Below are 19877 nucleotides of genomic sequence, written 5' to 3' on the forward strand. Positions count from 1 at the left end.
AACCAGCAGAGAGAATAAGCACTATCACAAATATGAGCTGGCTAAGGCTAAACACTGATGAATTAATAGGTGCCCATGATCCACTCTAGATACATCAGGACTCAGTCGTGTCCGACTCTTGCACACCCATGGACTGCAGCACACCAGCTTCCCTGTGTATCACCAAATCCCGGAGCTTGCTCAAACTCATGTCCATTGAGTAGGTGATGCCATCCAACCCTCTCATTCTCTGTCATCAACTTCTCCTCCTGCCTTATATCTTTCCCAGCATCAGGGTCTTTTCAAATGAGTTGATTCTTCACATCAGACAGCCAAAGTATTGCAGTTTCAGTTTCAGCATCAGTCCTTCCAATGAATATTCAGGACTGATTTCCTTTAGGATTAACTGGATGGATCTTCGGACAGTCCAAGGGACTCTCAAGAGTCTTATCCAACACCACATTTCAAAAGCATCAATTTTTCAGTGCTCAACTTTCTTTTTAGTCCAACTCTCACATCCATACATGACTACTGGAAAAAACATAGCTTTGACTAGAAGGACAAAAGTAATGTCCTTGGCAAAGTAATGTCTCTGCTTTTTAATATGCTGTCTAGGTTGGTCATAGCTTTCCTTCCAAGGAACAAGTGTCTTTTAATTTCATGGCTGCAATCACCATCTGCAGTGATTTTGGAGCCCAAGAAAATAAAATCTGTCACTGTTTCCACTGTTTCCCCATCTATTTGCCATGAAGTGATGGGACTAGATGCTGTGGTCTTAGTTTTCTGAATGTTGAGTTTTAAGCCAACTTTTTCACTCTCCTCTTTCACTTTAATAAAGAGGCTCTTTAGTTCTTCTTTGCTCTCTGCCAATAAGGGTGGTCTTATCTGAGTATCTGAGCTTATTGATATTTCTCCCTACAATCGTGATTCTACCCTGTGTTTCATCCCACCTGGCATTTCGCATGATGTACTCTGCATATAAGGTAAATAAGCAGGGTGACAATATACAGCTTTGAGGTACTCCTTTCCCAATTTGGAATCAGTCCATTGTTCCATGTCCATTTCTAACTGTTGCTTCTTGACCTACATACAGATGCCTCAGGTTGCAGATAAGGTGGTCTGCTATTTGCATCTCTTTAAGAATTTTCCACAGTTTCTTGTGATCTACACAGTCATAGGTTTTAGTATAGTCAGTGAAGAAGAAGTAGATGTTTTTCCATAATTTCCTTGCTTTTTCTATCATCCAGAGGATGCTGGCAATTTGATCTCTGGTTCCTCTATCTTCTCTAAATCCAGCTTGATCTGGAAGTTCATGGTTCATGTACTGTTGAAGCCTGGTTTGTAGAATTTTTAGCATTACTTTGAGAGCATATGAAAGTGAAAGTGAAATGTCGCTCAGTCATGTCCAACTCTTTGGGACCCCATGGACTATAGAGTCCATGGAATTCTCCAGGCCAGAATACTGGAGTGGGTAGCCTTTCCCTTCTCCAGAGGATCTTCCCAACCCAGGGATCGAACCCAGATCTCCCACATTGCAGGCAAATTCTTTACCAACTGAGTCACAAGGGAAGTGTGTGAGATGAGTGCACTTGTGCGACAGTTTGAGCATTCTTTGGCATTGCCTTTCTTTGGGATTGGAATGAAAACTGACCTTTTCCAGTCCTCTGGCCACTGCTGAGTTTTCCAAATTTGCTGGCATATTGAGTGCATCACTTTCACAGCATCATCTTTTAGGATTTGAAATAGTTCAACTGGAATTCTATCACTTCCACTAGCTTTGTTCGTAGTGATACTTCCTAAAGCCCACTTGACTTCACATTCCACTGTGTCTGGCTCTAGGTAAGTGATCACATCATCATGGTTATCTGGGTCATGAAGACCTTTTTTGTGTAGTTCTGTGTATTCTTGCCACCTCTTCTTAATATCTTCTGCTTCTGTTAGGTCATACCATTTCTGTCCTTTACTGTGTCCATCTTTTCATGAAATGTTCCCTTGCTATCTCTAATTTTCTTGAAGAGATCTCCAGTATTTCCCATTATATTGTTTTCTTTGCATTGATCTCTGAGGAAGGCTTTCTTATCTCTCGTTGCTATTCTTTGGAACTCTGCATTCAGATGTGTATATCTTTCCTTTCTTCTTTGCCTCTAGCTTCTCTTCTTTTCTCAGCTATTTGTGAGGCCTCCTCAGACAACCATATTGCCTTTTTGCATTTCTTTTCTTGGGGATGGTCTTGTTCACTGCCTCCTGTACAATGTCACAAACCTCCATCCATAGTTCTTCAGGCACTCTGTCTATCAGATCTAATCCCTTGAAACTATTTGTCACTTCCACTGTATAGTCATAATGGATTTGATTTAGGTCATACCTGAATGACCTAGTGGTTTTCCCTACTTTCTTCAAGTTAAGTCCGAATTTTACAATGAAGGGTTTATGATCTGAGTCATAATCAGCTCCCAGTCTTGTTTTTGCTGACTGTATAGAGCTTCTCCATCTTTGACTGCAATGAATATAATCAATCTGATTTTGGTGTTGACCATCTGTCTTGACCATCTGACCATGGTGATGTCCATGTGTAGGGTCTTATCTTGTGTTGTTGGAAGAGGATGTTTGCTATGACCAGTGCATTCTCTTGGAAAAATTCTGTTAGCCTTTAACCTGCTTCATTTTGAACTCCAAGGCCAAACTGGCCTGTTACTCCCGGTGTCTCTTGACTTCCTATTTTTGCATTCTAGTCCCCTATGATGAAAAGGACATCTTTTTTCGGTGTTAGTTATAGAATGGTGTTAGTTCTAGAAGCTCAGCAGTATGAAATGCAGGATACTGGATGTAATGGCAAAAAGAAGACTGTATAAACCTGAACACCTACCCCTTAACATGCCACAGCTAATACTGAATCAGTTGTAGCTCTTGTATGAGTTGGAGAAGGCAAAACCTAACACACATCATTTTCTTCATTTCTATTTGAGCAATTGTTCATGTTATCTATGAATTGCAATAGAAATATTTGCTACCAAATATCCAGACACTGTTGTGTACCCTACCCCTTTTATATACTATTCCTAATCCTCATAAATCTTCAGAAAATTAATTATTGTATCTTTCTCAGTTTAGGAAAGTGAGTTAAAAAGAAGTTTAAGTGGTTCACTTAAGACTAAGTGCTAAGGCCTAAAACAGGACTAACTAGAACATTATACCTGCTTTCTAGAGGCTTAACCTTGTTGTTGTTGTTTAGTCACTCATTCATGTCTGACTCTTTGTGACTCCATGGAGTGTAGCCCACCAGGCTCCTCTGTCCATGAGGTTCTCTAGGCAAGAATTCTGGAGTGGGTTGTCATGCCCTGCTCCAGGGGACATTCCCAACCCAGGGACTGAACCTGGTTCTCCTGCTTTGCCGACAGATTCTTTATGGTTTGAGCCACCTATGTATTAAAAAATAAAAATAAAAATCAGTGTAATAGTTACCCCAACAAGAGATATACCATAATAAAGTAGGGTATGAGCTAGAAGAGAACACAACTATACTTGGAGAGGTCAGCAATGACATCTTCAAAGAAGGTGACCTTTGATGCTGGGTCTTAACCTCCAGAATTTGGTGAGGGGAGGTCCTGAGGCCAGGGAGAGGGATTATAGGATGGTTGTTGATGAATAAGGGAAAAAATGATGGAGTTGTGAAGGAAGGTGAATCCTGGAGTCAGGAGATTCTGTACCAAGTAGAAGCATAAAGATGATATAGGAAAACTCAGTTGGGAAAGAATCTGCCTGCAATGCAGGAGACCCTAATTTGATTCCTGGGTTGGGAAGATCTGCTGGAGAAGGGAAAGGCTACCCACTCCAGTATTCTTGGGCTTCCCTTGTGGCTCAGCTGATAAAGAATCTACCTGCAATTTGGGAGACCTGAGTTTGATCCCTGGGTTGGGAAGATTCCCTGGAGAAAGGAAAAGCTACCCACTTCAGTATTCTGGCCTGGAGAATTATAGTGCACAAGATCACAAAGAGTCGGGCATGACTGAGCGACTTTCACTTCACTTCAGGAAATGGCTAAAGGGGTTTGCATGAATAAAGCAAGAGACAATTGGTGGAGTGAGGCTATTTAGATGATCTTGGAAATGAAATAAGAACACTGAACAAAAGTTTCCTTTTAGCAAAGATTTACTTACAGACCAAGCACTTTACACCATATACATAATGCTCATTAAAAATGTTACATCAGGGACTTCCCTGATGGTCCAGTGGTTAAGACTCTGCACTTCCAAGGCAGGGGTCATGGGTTCAATCCCTGGTCAGGGAACTAATATCCCACATGCCACATGGAGTAGCCACAAAAAAGAAAAAGATATTGCATTAGTCCAGACACTAAGTTTGGAAGGTGTGTGTTAGTTCATCTGGCAGGAAAAGGGAGTCAGGGCAGCCTGAATATCACATGTACTACTTGTATGACCAGCTAAAGATGAATGTGTCATAACTAGAAAACAGAAAGTATTCTGACAGAGCCTTGATTTGTGGACATGGGGCTCCAGACAGGTTGGAAAGATAAGCATTAACCACGTCATGCTAAAAGACTTGTGTAATATATTATGTAGGGTTCTACTGTATTGCATGTTTGCTCCCAGTCAGGGAATGTCATCTCCCAGCATTGTGAGGTCAGGAAACATCCTGGAAGAAGAGTTAGGAGGCTGTTACAAAACTCCAGTGGAAAAAAAATTATAAAGGTCACAATGTTTAACTTAAAAAAAAAAAAAAAAAAAACCAGTGAGCTAGGAGTACATGAAAGAGGGAGAAACAAGAGCATTTCAATTATAAAACCTATCAAAATGCTTTTTTAAAAAAAAATTTAAAGACTTCCTATTTAATCCTAACAACACAGCACAATAGATACACAATTGGATTTTGAACAACTCAGGGGCGAAGGACATCAACCCTCAGTACTAGGAAATCCCTGCTATAACTTATGGTCAGCCCTCTGTATACAGTGTTCCTCCACATCTGCAGTTCCCATCTACAGATTTAACCAACCTCAGATTTTGTAGGACTCTAGTATTCACTATTGAAAAAATTCCACAGATAAGTGGACCCATGCAGTTCAAACCCAAGTTGTTCAAAGATAACTGTATATTAACAACAGCTCATATTTATTGAGCCACTATCATGCCAGGCATCAAATCTTAGGCATACATTTGAGTACATTGATTAAGAGCTTTCACGGCTTACTAGCTATATGACCTTGGGGAATGAATCTGCCTAGGCCTCAGTTTTCTCAACTGTAAAAACAGGAGTTTTGCAGTGTTTCTGTGAAGACTAGTGGAATATAATGTATTTAGAATTATTCCTTGCAGGGCTTCCCAGGTGGTAAAGAATTCACCTACTAATGCAGGAGACCCAAGAGACACGGATTCAATCCCTAGATTAGGAAGATCCCCTGGAGTAGGAAATGGCAACCCACTCCAGTATTCTTTTCTGGAAAATTCCATGGACACAGGAGCCTGGTGGGCTACAGTCCAGGGGGTCACAAAGAGTCAGACACATCTGAGTACAACATCTACGAGAAAATAGTAAGCAACCAAAAAATATTAGCTATCATTATCATATTTAAATTTCACAGTGCTTTTATTAGTCTGTGTATGCCACAGCACTGAAGAAGAAACAGAATCTCAATGAGAAATTAAGTAACTTGTCAATCAGAATTAGGCTCTTTTGATTCCTGATCTTACACAGGAGAGAAGAACCACATGGCTTCCAATCCTCACAACTGCCAATTTCATCATGACACACAAGAAACTGTGATCGAGGTAGATGCCATCATCCAAGGCTTATCCATTAGCGGCTTCTATGAGAGGTCTTTCTGAGCCAAATAAGGATCTCTTTTCTTATCTAATTTATTGTGCTGCTTCTCGGAATCCTTTTACAGCATTTCTATCTTCCCTGACATTTAATTTGCAATCCTAGGAAACCAGAAACTTTCACATATGCAGTTGCCTAGGCTTCCAAAGCAGGGGGATACTCCCTTAACTAGGCAACAGATATTTCCAGCAGAAATCTCAGTCAGTTAACGTGGTAACGTACAGTGGGTGTTCAGTTATGTTTGCAATGAGTCAGCCACATTTCTCTGCCCAGAGTTTCTCAGGGCTGATAGTGCCATGTAAACAGAAAAATCAAGGTTGGCCCTAATTATGATAAAGACACAGTCCTACATCCTATTAAAACTATTGTTAGTCTAATGGTATTGTCTCTATGATTTTGATCATACTAGTAAAGCTACCTTTACTGGTTGGTTACTTACCACGTCATACAGGTAAGGCTCAAAGAGATCTGCTAATTTGTCCAAGGTCACACAGCTAGTATATTGTTTTTTTATGGCCGCTATCACAAAGGACCATGAATTTAGTAGCTTAAAACAACACTAATTTATTTTCTTACAGTTCTGGGCATGAGAAATCCAAGTCTCACAGTGCTAAAATGAAGGAGTCAACAGAATGTTGCATTTCTTTCTGGAAACTCTAGGAACCCATTTCTTTGCCTTTTCTACCTTTTTGAGACTGCCCACATACCCAGGTTCATGGCCCTATTCCTTATCCTTCAAAACCAACAATGTTATCATTCTGACCTCTGCTTTCATGGTCACATCAATTTCTCTGCTTTCTACTTACATCTTATAATTGGAAGGACCCTTATGATTACATTGGTCTGGCCTGGCTAATCTGGGATAACGTCCTTTTTTTAAGATCAGCCAGTTAGCAACCATAAGCCTACCTGCAACTTAAATCTCCTTTGCCATGTAACTTCACACAGTCCAGGTTCTGGGGCATTAGCATATGCATATCTTTGAAGAGTCATTATTCTGCGAATCACAGCTAATATAACTGGGGAAGCCAGGATTGGAACCTAAGTATATCTGATTCTGAAGGCTATGTTCTTAACCATCACACTGTATCAAACTACTGCAAAAACATCCAGTCCTCATCTTCAAAAGGAAATGACTGAGAATGGGTCTCATGGTTCTCATCAGATTTGTTCCCCCAAGCAACTAAATGATTAATATTTATGTGATCTTATTTGAGCACAACAAAGGGCAGAATAAAGTGGACAGCAAAAGGGTTATTATTAGCCCCATTTCAGGTAGTAAGACCAGAGAAAATAAGTGTCATGAGCAGAGTTTCACTTTAAATAAATGACAGAGCCATCTCAAACCCTGAGGTTTTGATCTGGACCCTTTAAATGCCTCCTCCTAATTGTGTTAGTCACTCAGTCACGTCTGACCCTTTGTGACCCCATGGACCGTACAGCCTGCCAGGCTCTTCTGTCGATGGGATTTTCCAGGCAAGGATACTGGAATGGGTTGCCATTTCCTTCTCCAGGGGATCTTCCCGACCCAGGGTTCGAACCAGGGTCTCCTGCATTGCAGTCAGATGCTCTACCATCTGAGCTACTAGGGAAGCCCAATCAACTGAACTCCAGTTTTAAAAAGTCATTTACAGCTGGACTCAATTTGAACTCCTCCACATTTTGGCTGCATGGCACTTAAGTCCCTCAACCACTTTGAGTCTTTGTCTCTTCATCTCTAAGTGGAAAATAAGAACACCTGTTCTGAAAGCTTGTTAGGTAAAAAAGTGATAATGAAAGTAGCAGCCTAGCACACAAGAGTGGAGAAGGCAATGGCACCCCACTCCAGTACTCTTGCCTGGAAAATCCCATGGACGGAGGAGTCTGGTGGGCTGCAGTCCATGGGCTCACTAGGAGTCAGACACAACTGAGTGACTTCACTTTCACTTTTCACTTTCATGTGTTGGAGAAGGAAATGGCAATCCACTCCAGTGTTCTTGCCTGGAGAATCCCAGGGATGGCGGAGCCTGGTGGGCTGCCATCTATGGGGTCGCACAGAGTTGCATACGACTGAAGTGACTTAGCAGCAGCAGCAGCAATGCGTAATAGGTGTATAATAATAGTATCCATTTATTACTGCATGAAAAACCAGTTGACTTCACAATTACTCTATGGTATTACATCATACTGTTCAGAGAGTTTTTGGTAAATATGCAACTAGAGCCAGCTTCCTCAGAATAAATAGGCAAAATTCCCTATTCCATGACAAGAACTTGTTCATCCAGAGAAAAGCATCCTGATTTTATGATGTTCTAGGATTCACCTGGATGGAGGTGGAATTTGACTGGGCTACAGGTAATCAGCAAGACACTTACTTCAAAACTCCATTAGAATCTCTAGGACTTTCATTTTGTTGGTAGTGTTTTCTTCATTTTTTATTAGTATTCTAATAAAGAATTCTCCATGGTCTCTGTATTCTCCATGGTCCAGAACCACAGATTGGAAATAAAATGGCTCTATCTGGAGTATACTTTCCTTGAGTGTCTTGCTCTAAACTCTAAAGAGGGAATTTTCATCACGGCTAACCAGTACAGAGATGCCCATGGAGGAAAAAATGAAAGCCACAAGACATTACAAGTGCATGAACCTCACTGGAAACTGCACATCAATTTCCCAGGCCAACAGCCAATTCTTTACCTATCAAAATCCTACTCATCCTTGGTCACTCAGTTGAGGAATCTCTCCACATTTGCCTGCATAACTAATGCTACTTCCTCTTTACCTACAACACATTGTTCAGCTATCTGATTTCTATGTCTCGTAGTAGGGATTATAATCTATGTAACTCTCCCAATATTTTAGTGACTACTATCTATCCAACTCCTCATTTCCAAGGCCTGAGTACAGAAAGTTTTACTAAGTGCCCCATGTGGTAAATCTATATATCTACATGTTAAAGGTGCTGGTAATATCAAAGAGTCAAAGGCTACCTGCAAGCTGCATGATTTCCAGTTAATGCTCATTCAAGGAGTATCTACTGAGCACTTATTCAGCACCTGGTCCCATGAAGAATGAAAGACAAGTGTAAGCTTTGTGCGCAGAAAACTTGCACTGTGATAGAAGAGGGAGATAAAAAGACTGCTTTAAGTCACTGAGTAAGGGCACAGGGGCCGTGAGAATACAGAGAAGAGGAGGTACCTGGGCTGAGCGATCTCTTAGGGAAAACGGTTTTGGTCCTGGTGTTAGATTCTCACCTAAAATAAGGGAGCTGGAATAAGCCCGAGGGGGCTGACCCTCAGGCCATGGGTATGTCTAGCCCACATATGTGAGATCACCTACTACACTGGCCTGCACAGAGGTTTCTTTCTTTTTCCTAAACAAACATCAGAAGTGTTGGCAACATGGGCCCCGTTTTTCCACCGACAATGATCTGCTAACTGAGATGTGGATGTCGTCTGCATCTGCATGCTCTTCGGTCACTCTAGGCCCTGCCACCTGCTATGAACTCTCTTACATGGGTACCAAGTATCTTTTGCCAATTTTCACCAGGCAATAGGTTACCCCCCTCACAAACTTTAGGATTGGCTGGTATACAATGTACCTCCCAATTTGAATAATCTGGCTTTCTGTTTACCTATATCTGTGAATAAATTATTAATCCAACCTTAATACCTGAATCAGGAATATAGAGATTAATTAAGACAAAGCTCTTGCCTCCAACAGAGGAACTAAGGAGAAGCCAACTGTAGCGAATGATTGAAACAGAGTGTGACATGTGCCAATAGGAAGGGAGGCAAGAAACAAGAGAGAAAGCACAAATTCTTCTGAGGGACAGACAAGTTTCACAGCGGAACCTCATCAGGAAAACAGCAAGGGGAGGAGATTTATCAGCAGACTGCATATATTTGGGCATATTGTAGGTTTAAAGTAGCTGGTTACAGAACAGATTAGAATTAGCTAAATTCTGAGATGAGAAGCAGCATGTACAAAGACAAAGAGGTGAGTGATAAAGACTTTCTATTCTAGGAGCCAAAATTACTTAAGCAGATTTGTGTATAGAATTCACACTGAGAAGAAATGAGATATGAGGCTGAGAAGGCAGAAAACAATCCAGTAATGTGGGATCTTGTGTGTCATGCTGATGAGTTTTAATTTATTCTGAAGATAATATGTTACCACAGTAAGGGATTAAGTAGAGAGCCCATGAATAAATCTGTGGGGTTTGGTGAAACATTACCCTGTCAGGAGAGTGGGTGGTCAACTGGAGGGGAACATGCTATTAATGCAGAAATGAGTTATCAGGCCATCGTGATAACTCTGGCAAGACAAGATATATCAGTTAGGATCTGTATGTTTCAAATGAGAGAAATCCCTAGTCAAATTCAGCTAACCAACATGTAAACTTATTGGCTCATGTAATGAAAGGAGTAGCATAGGCTTCAAGTACGGCTTAACACAGGGTCCCCAGATCCATTTTTCTGCTCTTCCCTTGGCTATGCTTCATTCTCTGGCTGGCTTCCCTCACAGTGGTAAATTAATCCAAGGTTAATATCACCAGTACAATATCCCAGAAATAATCTCCTTGCTTCTCTTTGGCAAAATGAATCACATGCTCTTGATTCAATCTTTTGTCTCAGAATGTGAAGAGCTAGATTCCTGATCCAATTACTAGAATTACCTCTGGATTGACTAAACGTACCCCTGAATCTGGGGATTGGAATAGCTTCCCCTGAATTTCCCATATAGAGGTGAACTGTACATAAATGCACAAGATTTAGATCACTACTAGGAAGAGAAAAGTAGTGCTTAGGATGCAGTCATCAAATCCTAGGATGATGATGACCTGAGATGTGTCAGGAGTGAAGTAAAGGAGAGGATAGAGAAATGTTAAAGAGACAGAAGGATTAAGATTCAGCCATTGATTGAATGTGGGAGGCAAAGAGAGGGAATTGAGGAAGAATGTTCACCTTTCAGACAGAGATAACTAGAGTCTCTGGAGGATGAGCATATTTTGAAGTAAAGATAATGATTGACTTTTGATCCTGTTAGTTGGCCCTGACTCTTAACTATTCAAGTGATGTCTACAGATTAGTTGGATGGTTAAGGTTGACTCACAGGGAATGGGACAAGAAATAAAGATTAAGAGCATGACGGGATCATAGACGGAATCCACCAGTGACAGGGTTACCTGAGAAAAGCAACTTCTAGACATGTTATGATAAAATTGTTTTTAAGAGACATGATGCCTACAAGAGGGAAAAATCTCACCTCAGAGATAATAGAGATCCTACTAACCTCTGAGAATAATCTCTCCATCTTCAGACCAAGGAGTTCCAGCTGAGTGACTGAGGAAGTTGATAAGCAGCCTTGTCATCTCCTCTTAGTGTTTCTTCAAATGAGGTAAAATGCACTGTAGCTGCCATTGGTGTCTGCCCTCTGGGAGTTTACAAGGCTAGACAAGTGTTCAGTGTATTTAGGCTATGAACTGTGTCTGAAAATATGCCCTCATCATAAAAGAGAAGCAATGGATTTCTAGTGCCCAGAAATATCATAGGACTGACTGGAATTTGACTCATATTTGATAATACGTAGCTTGTCAGGATATTAAATATTACAGAGGTAGCTCATCACTGCAGATTAATGAAGTCACCAGAATCATTTAGAAAGCAATTGAGTGACTAATTTTAATTAGAAATTTGATTGCTACTATTGAAACGAAACAAGAAGAACTTATACCCCTCACCCATAAATGTTTTTCCCATTGGAACAACAATTACTATGTCAATCTTTAGTTCATTAGTGGGTCTTTGCTAAGATTAGATGATTTCCAAAGAACAGATTATTATTTTAAGCAGAGAATACAAGGTAGCAGGAATTCAATCAGGAAAATTCCTGGAATTAGAAAGACAGGATTAAAAAATGACATTTTTGGAACCTGAGGTAATAAAGTGAAAGAAAGAGTATATAAAGAGATAGCATTAATTGTCCTCCCAGCAAATAAGATTTGTCCAAGAAATATAATTACAGGTATGATACTAATAGGTCGGGATGTTTTCCTCAGGTTGGCAAGGAATCAAGAAAGAAATCCATTTAAATCAAAGATGTATGAAAACCTAAAAATGTTTGCCATGAAATTTTGTAACTAGGTAAGATGTTGATTAGCATGTGTTTTTAGAAATGCGAGACCAGAGAATAGAAAATGTCATTTGTCAGATCTTATTCTCCCATTTAGGGGGAGAGACAGAAAAGGAGAGTAAGAGGGAAGAGGAGATAGAGACACACACACACATATGGAAAATAGGCATTTTCCTTATCAAACTGTCAAACTCTAGAATAATGACCATTCTGTGGGCTCTCCCTGTACTGTAACATTTATGTCCAACTATAATTTATTTATCTCTAATTTGGCTTCCCAGGTACCCCAGGACTTGATGAGGGTAGAAAAGGGAAGAGTCATGACTGAAGAAAGCCTAACAAAATCAAAATACAATTTTATGTATTAATACTTTGCACATGATTTGTACAATACTTTGCAGAATACCTGCTTCCCAAGAAACCTGTGTGCAGGTCAAGAAGCAACAGTTAGAACCCCACATGGAACAATGGACTGTTTCAAAATTGGGAAAGGAGTACGTCAAGGCTGCACATTGTCCCCCTGTTTATTTAACTTCTATGCAGAGTACATCATGCACAATGCTGGGCTGGAGGAAGCACAAGCTGGAATCAAGAGAAATATCAATAACCTCAGATAGGTAGATGATACCATCCTAATGACAGAAAACTAAGAGGAACTAAAAACAGTGCCCTGATGAAGGTGAAAGAGGAGAGTGCAAAAGTTGGCCTAAAACTCACTATTCAAAAAACTAAGATCATGGCATCCGGTCCCATCACTTCATTGCAAATAGATGGGTAAAAAATGGAAACAGTAACAGACTTTATTTTCTTGGGCTTCAAAATAACTGTGGATGGTGACTGCAGCTATGAAATTAAAGGAAACTTGCTCCTTGGAAGAAAAGCTATGACAAAACTAGACAGCATAGGGACACATGTACACCCATGGCTGATTCAAGTCAATGTACGGCAAAAACCACCATAATATTTTAAAGTAATTAGCCTACAATTAAAATAAAGTAATTAATTTAAAAATATAGCAAAGTATAGTATAGTAAAGCTGTGGTTTTTCAAGTAGTCATGTACAGATGTGAGAGCTGGACCATAAAGAAGGCTGAGCAGCGAAGAACTAATGCTTTTGAACTGTGGTGTTGGATAAGACTCTTGAAAGTCCCTTGGACAGCAAGGAGACCAAACCACTAAAGCCTGACAATTCAAGCACATAACTTTTATCATGCTCTTTATTTCTAATCGAATGCCACTGCTGATCTGACAGGAGGTACCAGCTGGCAACCCAAAGGTTGAGGATCCCTGTTCTAGAATCTTTGGAGATGATTTTTTAAAAGCATTTTTAAAAAGCTTTTTACCCATTCACTCTTTCACTTACAAGATTATAAGTAAGGTATCCACAGTGGACTCTTCATTACAGTTACCACATACACAGCTTCCCAGTTCACTTTATCCACAGATTTTTCTAAATCAAAGCAGAATGATCAGATTAGGAACACTGCATTGCGCAAATTCCATGGACATTGTCATGTATTTAAATAGTGTTCTCTGAGGACTTCCAACACTTTACTTCTGAACAGACTCTAGCCAAATTTCAAGGAAACAAACTGTTTCTTTCTGGATGCAAAAATGCAAACTTAATGGCTGTTTTGGAGAATTAATAAAACGGAGGTTTACTTTGAGAGGAAATTGGATTTTCATAGTAGTAATAGCTTAGTCATTATTCTTAAACTCATTGCCAAAGACTTGTACTTGAATGCTTTTCTTGTGATGGAAACGTGTTTTTCAGTTGTTTCTATATGTCCTTTATAAAGGGTTCCAGGGAAGTTCGGGTACCTTGAAAACCTAAGTTAGAGAGAACATAAAGAAGATACAAATCTGATTGTGCAGCAACTATTCCAGCCATGGATGGACATGGGAAAATGTACAGTTCATCTCATAAAACCAGACTGGTATTAATCCATATGGTCTCTTTATAGTCTTTTTCACCGCAGTTGAATGGTGGTTAATGGTAATTCCATTCTATTTGCTCAGGTCAAAAATCTTGGAGTAATTCCTAACTATTTTCTCTCTGTCACATCCAATACTAGTTCAACTATAAATTATGTAATCTCCAACTACCATTTAAATCTCCACATGAGTTTTCTGGACATAGATTTGCTTTCTAACCTCAGACACAACTGCAGCCACGGTGTACAAGGCCACCAGAGTTAGATGACTCCCGTCTCTTCCCTTTGCTTTTTCTCACTGTGCCAAGTATTCTCCTGTAACAACTTAATAACGGAACCAGGAACACATGGTTTGAAAGATGGGTTGAAGTAAGCATGTAAAGAACAAGTAAATCAGATCCTATAGGAACTATTCCAGGCTATGAACGAACATGGAAATGTCTCTTATTCATTCCATAAAACCAGCCTAGTGTCAATACAGGTTGAATACTAGAAGCCCAGAACCAATGCTTACAGATCTCGTGTGGGTCATGATGCTTGGGAAAGCTACCTGTATCTCCTGATGCCTCCCCCATCCATACTCCCACCTCATCCTCAGAGATTGTTTCTTGTAAGAATTGATGCCAAAACCTCTGGGAAGGCTTTTGGTTTCCTGATATAGGAACTCCCCTTCCTCTTTCTTTCTTCTCCTTTTCTCTGTATCACTGATATGAGGTAATTCCCTACAAGATTGCTATTTTTTATTATATCACTTTTATTTTTCCATCTCAATAAAATCTAAGGTTAATGTTACCAGGTAGATTATAATTAATACATATAAAGATTTGTCTTGTCACCTGAGGAACTCACTAAGGTGAGACAACTACCAATCCCTAGATTACTAAAATAGATTTTCTATATTATTTAGTAGATTCAATCATTTGTAATAATTTTGTATACTCATCAAACCAATTGTTTGGGGTGAAGAAATAAATTTAGTCACCATGATTCTAAAGCCAAATAGATTTAAATAGCAATTAGTTTGCATACTGACTTTCATTTTTTTTCTTCTTTCTTACTTTGATTTCTGTTCCCACTAACCCCAATGGAATATAAAATACTCTGGAGTCATCCATGTATAAATTTGAATTGACAGGTCTTCTAAACTTGGAACGCAGTTCATGTGGCACTTGAAAACTCAGCAGATCTCTTCTTTTATCTCTTTTGTGGGAGGGTTACTATGATGATGAGAAGATATAGCAAATGTTGTCATTATTAAAGTTGATAATATCTCTTAGCAGCTCTCTCTAAGCAAGTTTGGACTGAGACATTACCTAACTTCCATGGTAGTGGATGACATGAGAGTAGTAAAAATGTTGATGATCAAAATATGTGTCTTGTTTTATTTTATCCTAGACTCCAAGTTGCCTGGTTTCAAAATAAATGTACCCCTATCCCTATCACCATTACTTTATAACATTTTCTCTGCCTCTTGGGGTTGTTGGTAGTACTTCTCACTATCTGAACATACATGTGTGACACACAAATATAAATATAAACATAAATATTTGTTTACTGAAGTACCTAGAATATTGTATATTTCTTCTTTCCCTACAGATTATGTCTAGCTTTATATACAAAAACTATTTTGATTGATCTTTGTATTTCTCTCACCTTCCTTTTATCCTTGTAATCTATGAAAGGAGATGAGACTTAATTTTGAGTATATATCATGTGCTAAATATTGTAGTAGGCAACTATATATCTAAATTCATTTAATATTCCTAGCTATTCTATAATTTAGGGTAGCTAAATCATTATCCTTATCATCACCAATAAAAAACACTGGCATTTCTGTTTCACAAATGGAAAACTGTGAATTAAAAAGAAAATTCTTACCCAAGATAATGGTAAGGCCAAATTTTATATTGAGATCTCAGTTCTCAGATGATGGTTTGAATGATATCAGTGATGATGGTTCTAATGATGATGTTAGTGATACATTATATTTCTCCAATATTTTATGTGTCAGACTGTTTGCTAGACTCTTTATTAACATTACCTCTTTAATACTAAAAATATTAGTCACATCTTATACTTATATAATGCTAGCTATATGCTAGCCACTGTTCTAAACAGTTTAGGTTATTACCTAATTTAATCCTCACAAAGTCCCTATGAAGCTGCAGCAGAAATTGTTAGTTGATCACCAAAATAATTTCTTTTCCTCCTTGACAGTTATCAAGACTGCATTCCCCAATCTTCCAAGCTATTAGATAAGGGAGTATGACTGAGATGTAATCAATGGACTGTGGGCAGAGATGATGTAAACCTCATTCAGGCTCAGGCCATAAGAATTACTCACATGATCTTTCATTTTCTGGTTAGTGGAATGGACGTGACCCCCAAGGCAACTTTGGAAATGGTGTGCTAAAGATGCTTAAGTTGCCACAGCTTGAGCCTCTGAATGATGGTGTAAACTAGAGACTCACCCCAGCCCCACATCTCCATCCTATGTTGCCTAGATATGCAGTGAACTGCTCATTTATTAGATAAGCTGCTGAATTTGGATGGTGTGTTTCTTATAAGAATTAGCTTATTTCTGTGTTAAGTACTGTTTTTATCCATGTTTCATAACCGAGGAAAATGAGGCACTGAGAATTTAAGTAACTTAGAAGTATAGTTGATTAACACAGGTTTGAACTGCACAGGTACACATACATGTAGATATATTTTCATTTCACAGATCCTTAAGTTAACTAAGTGTGGGGGAAATTTTGTCCTTGATTACGGACCACAATGTATGGAATAAAAAGACCTAGGGTTTGAGACCTGATTCTATCCAACCTATTTCAGCTTCTTGCCCTTGGGTGAGTCACTCATCAAACCCTTGGTTTTTGAGACAGAGACAGCAGTATGTGTTTTTCTTTTCTTTTTTTTTGACTGTGTGGGGGGTCAGCACCCCTAACCTTCAAGTTGTTCAAGGGTCAACTGTAATTATTATCACTTTTAAAAAAGGAGACTGAGTCTCAGTGAAGTTGACTATTTGGTCATACTATATAAGTCAGGTTCAGTTAACAAAATACAACCCACATTAAGGTGTTCAATAAGGGATATTTAATAAGCAGAACTAGTCACTAAAAGGCTGTGCTGACAGAGCTAATAGGAGACGGTGAGGCAACCAGAGCAGGAACAGAGGGAAGCCACCGCCAGTTTCTAAGACTGGAGGGACAAAGTATAGGTAATGCTATTATCACTAGAGCCCAAGAGCTAGGGGGGTCCAGTGTAAGCTAGAACCAATATCCTTCAATAACTGGGAAATATGAAGGGAGATGGAACGACAGCCAAGGTTCTGTGTAAGCAGAGACACCAGGGGAGAAAGAGCCCAGCTTCTTTCTCAGTTGCAGGCTTCTCCCCAGGCCTTCCATTAGTCGATCCTAGCTAGAATCCAATTAGCAAAAGACCATATGAAATGCAATTTGCCTAAGCCAGTGCTCTGCAATACAGAATGGAACAGGGGAAGCAAAAGGAATGGATATAAGAATAGGCAAGGGACTAGAATATAAACTAAGAGCTCACAGTGCAAACCTGTGATTGAAACTCAGGCCTATACACCTCGCAAGACACATCTAGACTTAGTCTTTCTAGTATGCTATGCTCTCTTTGAAGTGAACATAGCTCTTTCTTTGTACATCAGTTCAGTTCAGTTCAGTCGCTCAGTTGTGTCCAACTCTTTGCTACCCCATGAATCGCAGCACGCCAGCCCTCCCTGTCCATCACCAACTCCTGGAGTTTACTCACACTCGTGTCCATCGAGTCGGTGATGCCATCCAGCCATCTCATCCTCTGTCGTCCCCTTCTCCTCCTGCCCCCAATCCCTTCCAGCATCAGAGTCTTTTCCAGTGAGTCAACTCTTCACATGAGGTGGCCAAAGTACTGGAGTTTCAGCTTCAACATCAGTCCTTCCAATGAACACCCAGGTCTGATCTCCTTTAGAATGGACTGGTTGAATCTCCTTGCAGTCCAAGGGACTCTCAAGAGTCTTCTCCAACACCCCAGTATTCTTTGTACATAGTATATCTTAAATAAATGTTTCCTTTCATTGCTTGTACCATTTAAAAATCATTTAATTCACAGCATAGAGAGAATCTGTCTTTATAAAACATAAGGCAAGTAAGTCATTTTCTACCTTTCTACCAACTCTCCAGATAGTTCTAGATAAACATTAAACACTCGTATGGATGTCAGAAGATGTCACCACAATAATAACAAGAAGCCCAACATGATGGTGTTTGTAATGGGCTTTGTTGTTGGACAAATCTGGTTTTAACTATCTGTCAATCACACCTACCAACTAATTGGGAATAAAATTATTTAACTTCATTGAGCTTTAGTTCCTTACCTGTGACATGGGAATACTCATACCAATAGTTCATAGCTACATCCATAGTAGAATTTATGAGAAATAAATTAAGTTTTATATATATAACCTCATTAAGTTCCTGACGAGCAGTCAATCTAGTACTAACTATTGTTGTAGCTGTGGCTGTTGGTATCAAGTCATTTAGTAAGTAAAGACTGCTAGAATTGGGATGGGATAGAATGCAGTTTTGAGCAAACCACAATTCCTTCAAGATAATCAGTGCATTCAACTAAAATTCAAAGCATGCAAAAAGTCAGGGTTTTTGGCTCGATAGACTCCCTCAAGTGACATGCTACAAACCCTTGGCATTTTGACAGATTTGAAAAAATATATATTTATTTTAGACATTGAAGCTCCAAAAACTCATTTTAGTTCACTCTAGTCATAGTACTTCAGAATAATTTCATCATTTGCAATGAACCCTCAACAGAAAATGAATTTCAAGTGATGACATTCTAATGGAACAGTAAAGAAGTTTATATAAGCACATTGAAGAGGTTATCAAGAACTTAGGTCAATTCAAATTATTTTGTTATTTTTTTCACTTGGGACTAGAAAGCAATATTAGCTTAAAATTCTTACCTAAATATGCTTCCACTGCCATGCGAAGGCCGGGATTCTCTGTGTCAAATGAGTTTTAGGTGATAAATTCCCTAAGATAGAAAGCAGATATGTGATCATTCATAGAATAAATTGGCAGATACACTTTTTCTTATTTTGATCCTAATATGAATTCAATCTGAATATTGATAAGAAGTGGAATCTCCAGGAACCAGTGAATTCAAGTCTGATTCCAAGAGAACAGAAGCATCATTATTAACTGCCTATTCTTAGAGACATTTATAGTTTCATCACCACAATAAATTATTTTGCCTTAGGGTATGCTGTCGGACGTAGAAATAATTTTCTTTTTCCCATTCTGCATTGTATCTGCTGGTGAGTTGAGTTAAACTCACATGCCATTTTTGACATGATCGTCTGCTAACTAAACTATAAATTCACATTTATCCACCCTGAACATTGACCCACAGTGTACATCACTCTGAAGCCAAGGCCGTTCTGGTTCAAGGGAGAGGAAGACATGAAGGAAAGAAGAAGCAATACTAAGAGAATTTCAGAGTACTCAGAACTGAACAAGTCTGGGTAACCTCCTGGCTAGTAGGACAGCCTCTGCATCTGTGGTCCTTCATCAAATGGAGAACTTTAAAATACCCCTGGTGGTGGGGGTGGTACAGTCACTAAGTCGTATCCGACTCTAGAGCCCCATGAACTGTGCCTGCCAGGCTCCTCTGTCCATGGAATTCTCCAGGCAGTAATACTGGAGCGGGTTGCCATTGCCTTCTCCATAAAATACCCCTGGAGGCCAGCATTTTCCTATTCTTGATTTTTCCTTTTATTAAGATTAATGACTTAGAACTGGGTGTATGGTTAATTAGGGCCACTAATCTCCCCTCAAAGGATGATATGAAGAAATAATCAACACCTTCATAAAGTGGCTTCCCCATATCTCCTCACTGTCTCTGTAACCTGAGTGTCCCTTGTATTTCATTCCATGTTTAGTGTACTAGCATACCCTCATTAACTGAAGAGAACAGAAATAAGATACTGCT

The 19877-nt window shown here is 39.4% G+C and overlaps 1 long non-coding RNA gene across 2 annotated transcripts in view; it reads right to left on the reverse strand.

The window, feature by feature from the left end:
• Nucleotides 1-18921, reverse strand: part of LOC133041208 (uncharacterized) — a 37796-nt gene extending 18875 nt beyond the window's left edge. Inside the window, exons 1-2 of one of the 2 annotated variants that reach the window (XR_009689194.1) lie at nt 18850-18921; nt 13295-13381 (exon numbers count right to left, since the gene is read on the reverse strand). This is a non-coding gene — a long non-coding RNA (uncharacterized LOC133041208). Of the gene's footprint in view, nt 1-13294; nt 13382-17645; nt 18045-18849 lie in introns of those variants that run through there. The other variant, XR_009689193.1, reaches the window with a different exon arrangement.
• Nucleotides 18922-19877: the final 956 nt, after the last annotated feature.

Source organism: Dama dama, chromosome 20, assembly GCF_033118175.1.
Source record: "Dama dama isolate Ldn47 chromosome 20, ASM3311817v1, whole genome shotgun sequence".
NCBI classification, from domain to species: domain Eukaryota; kingdom Metazoa; phylum Chordata; class Mammalia; order Artiodactyla; family Cervidae; genus Dama; species Dama dama.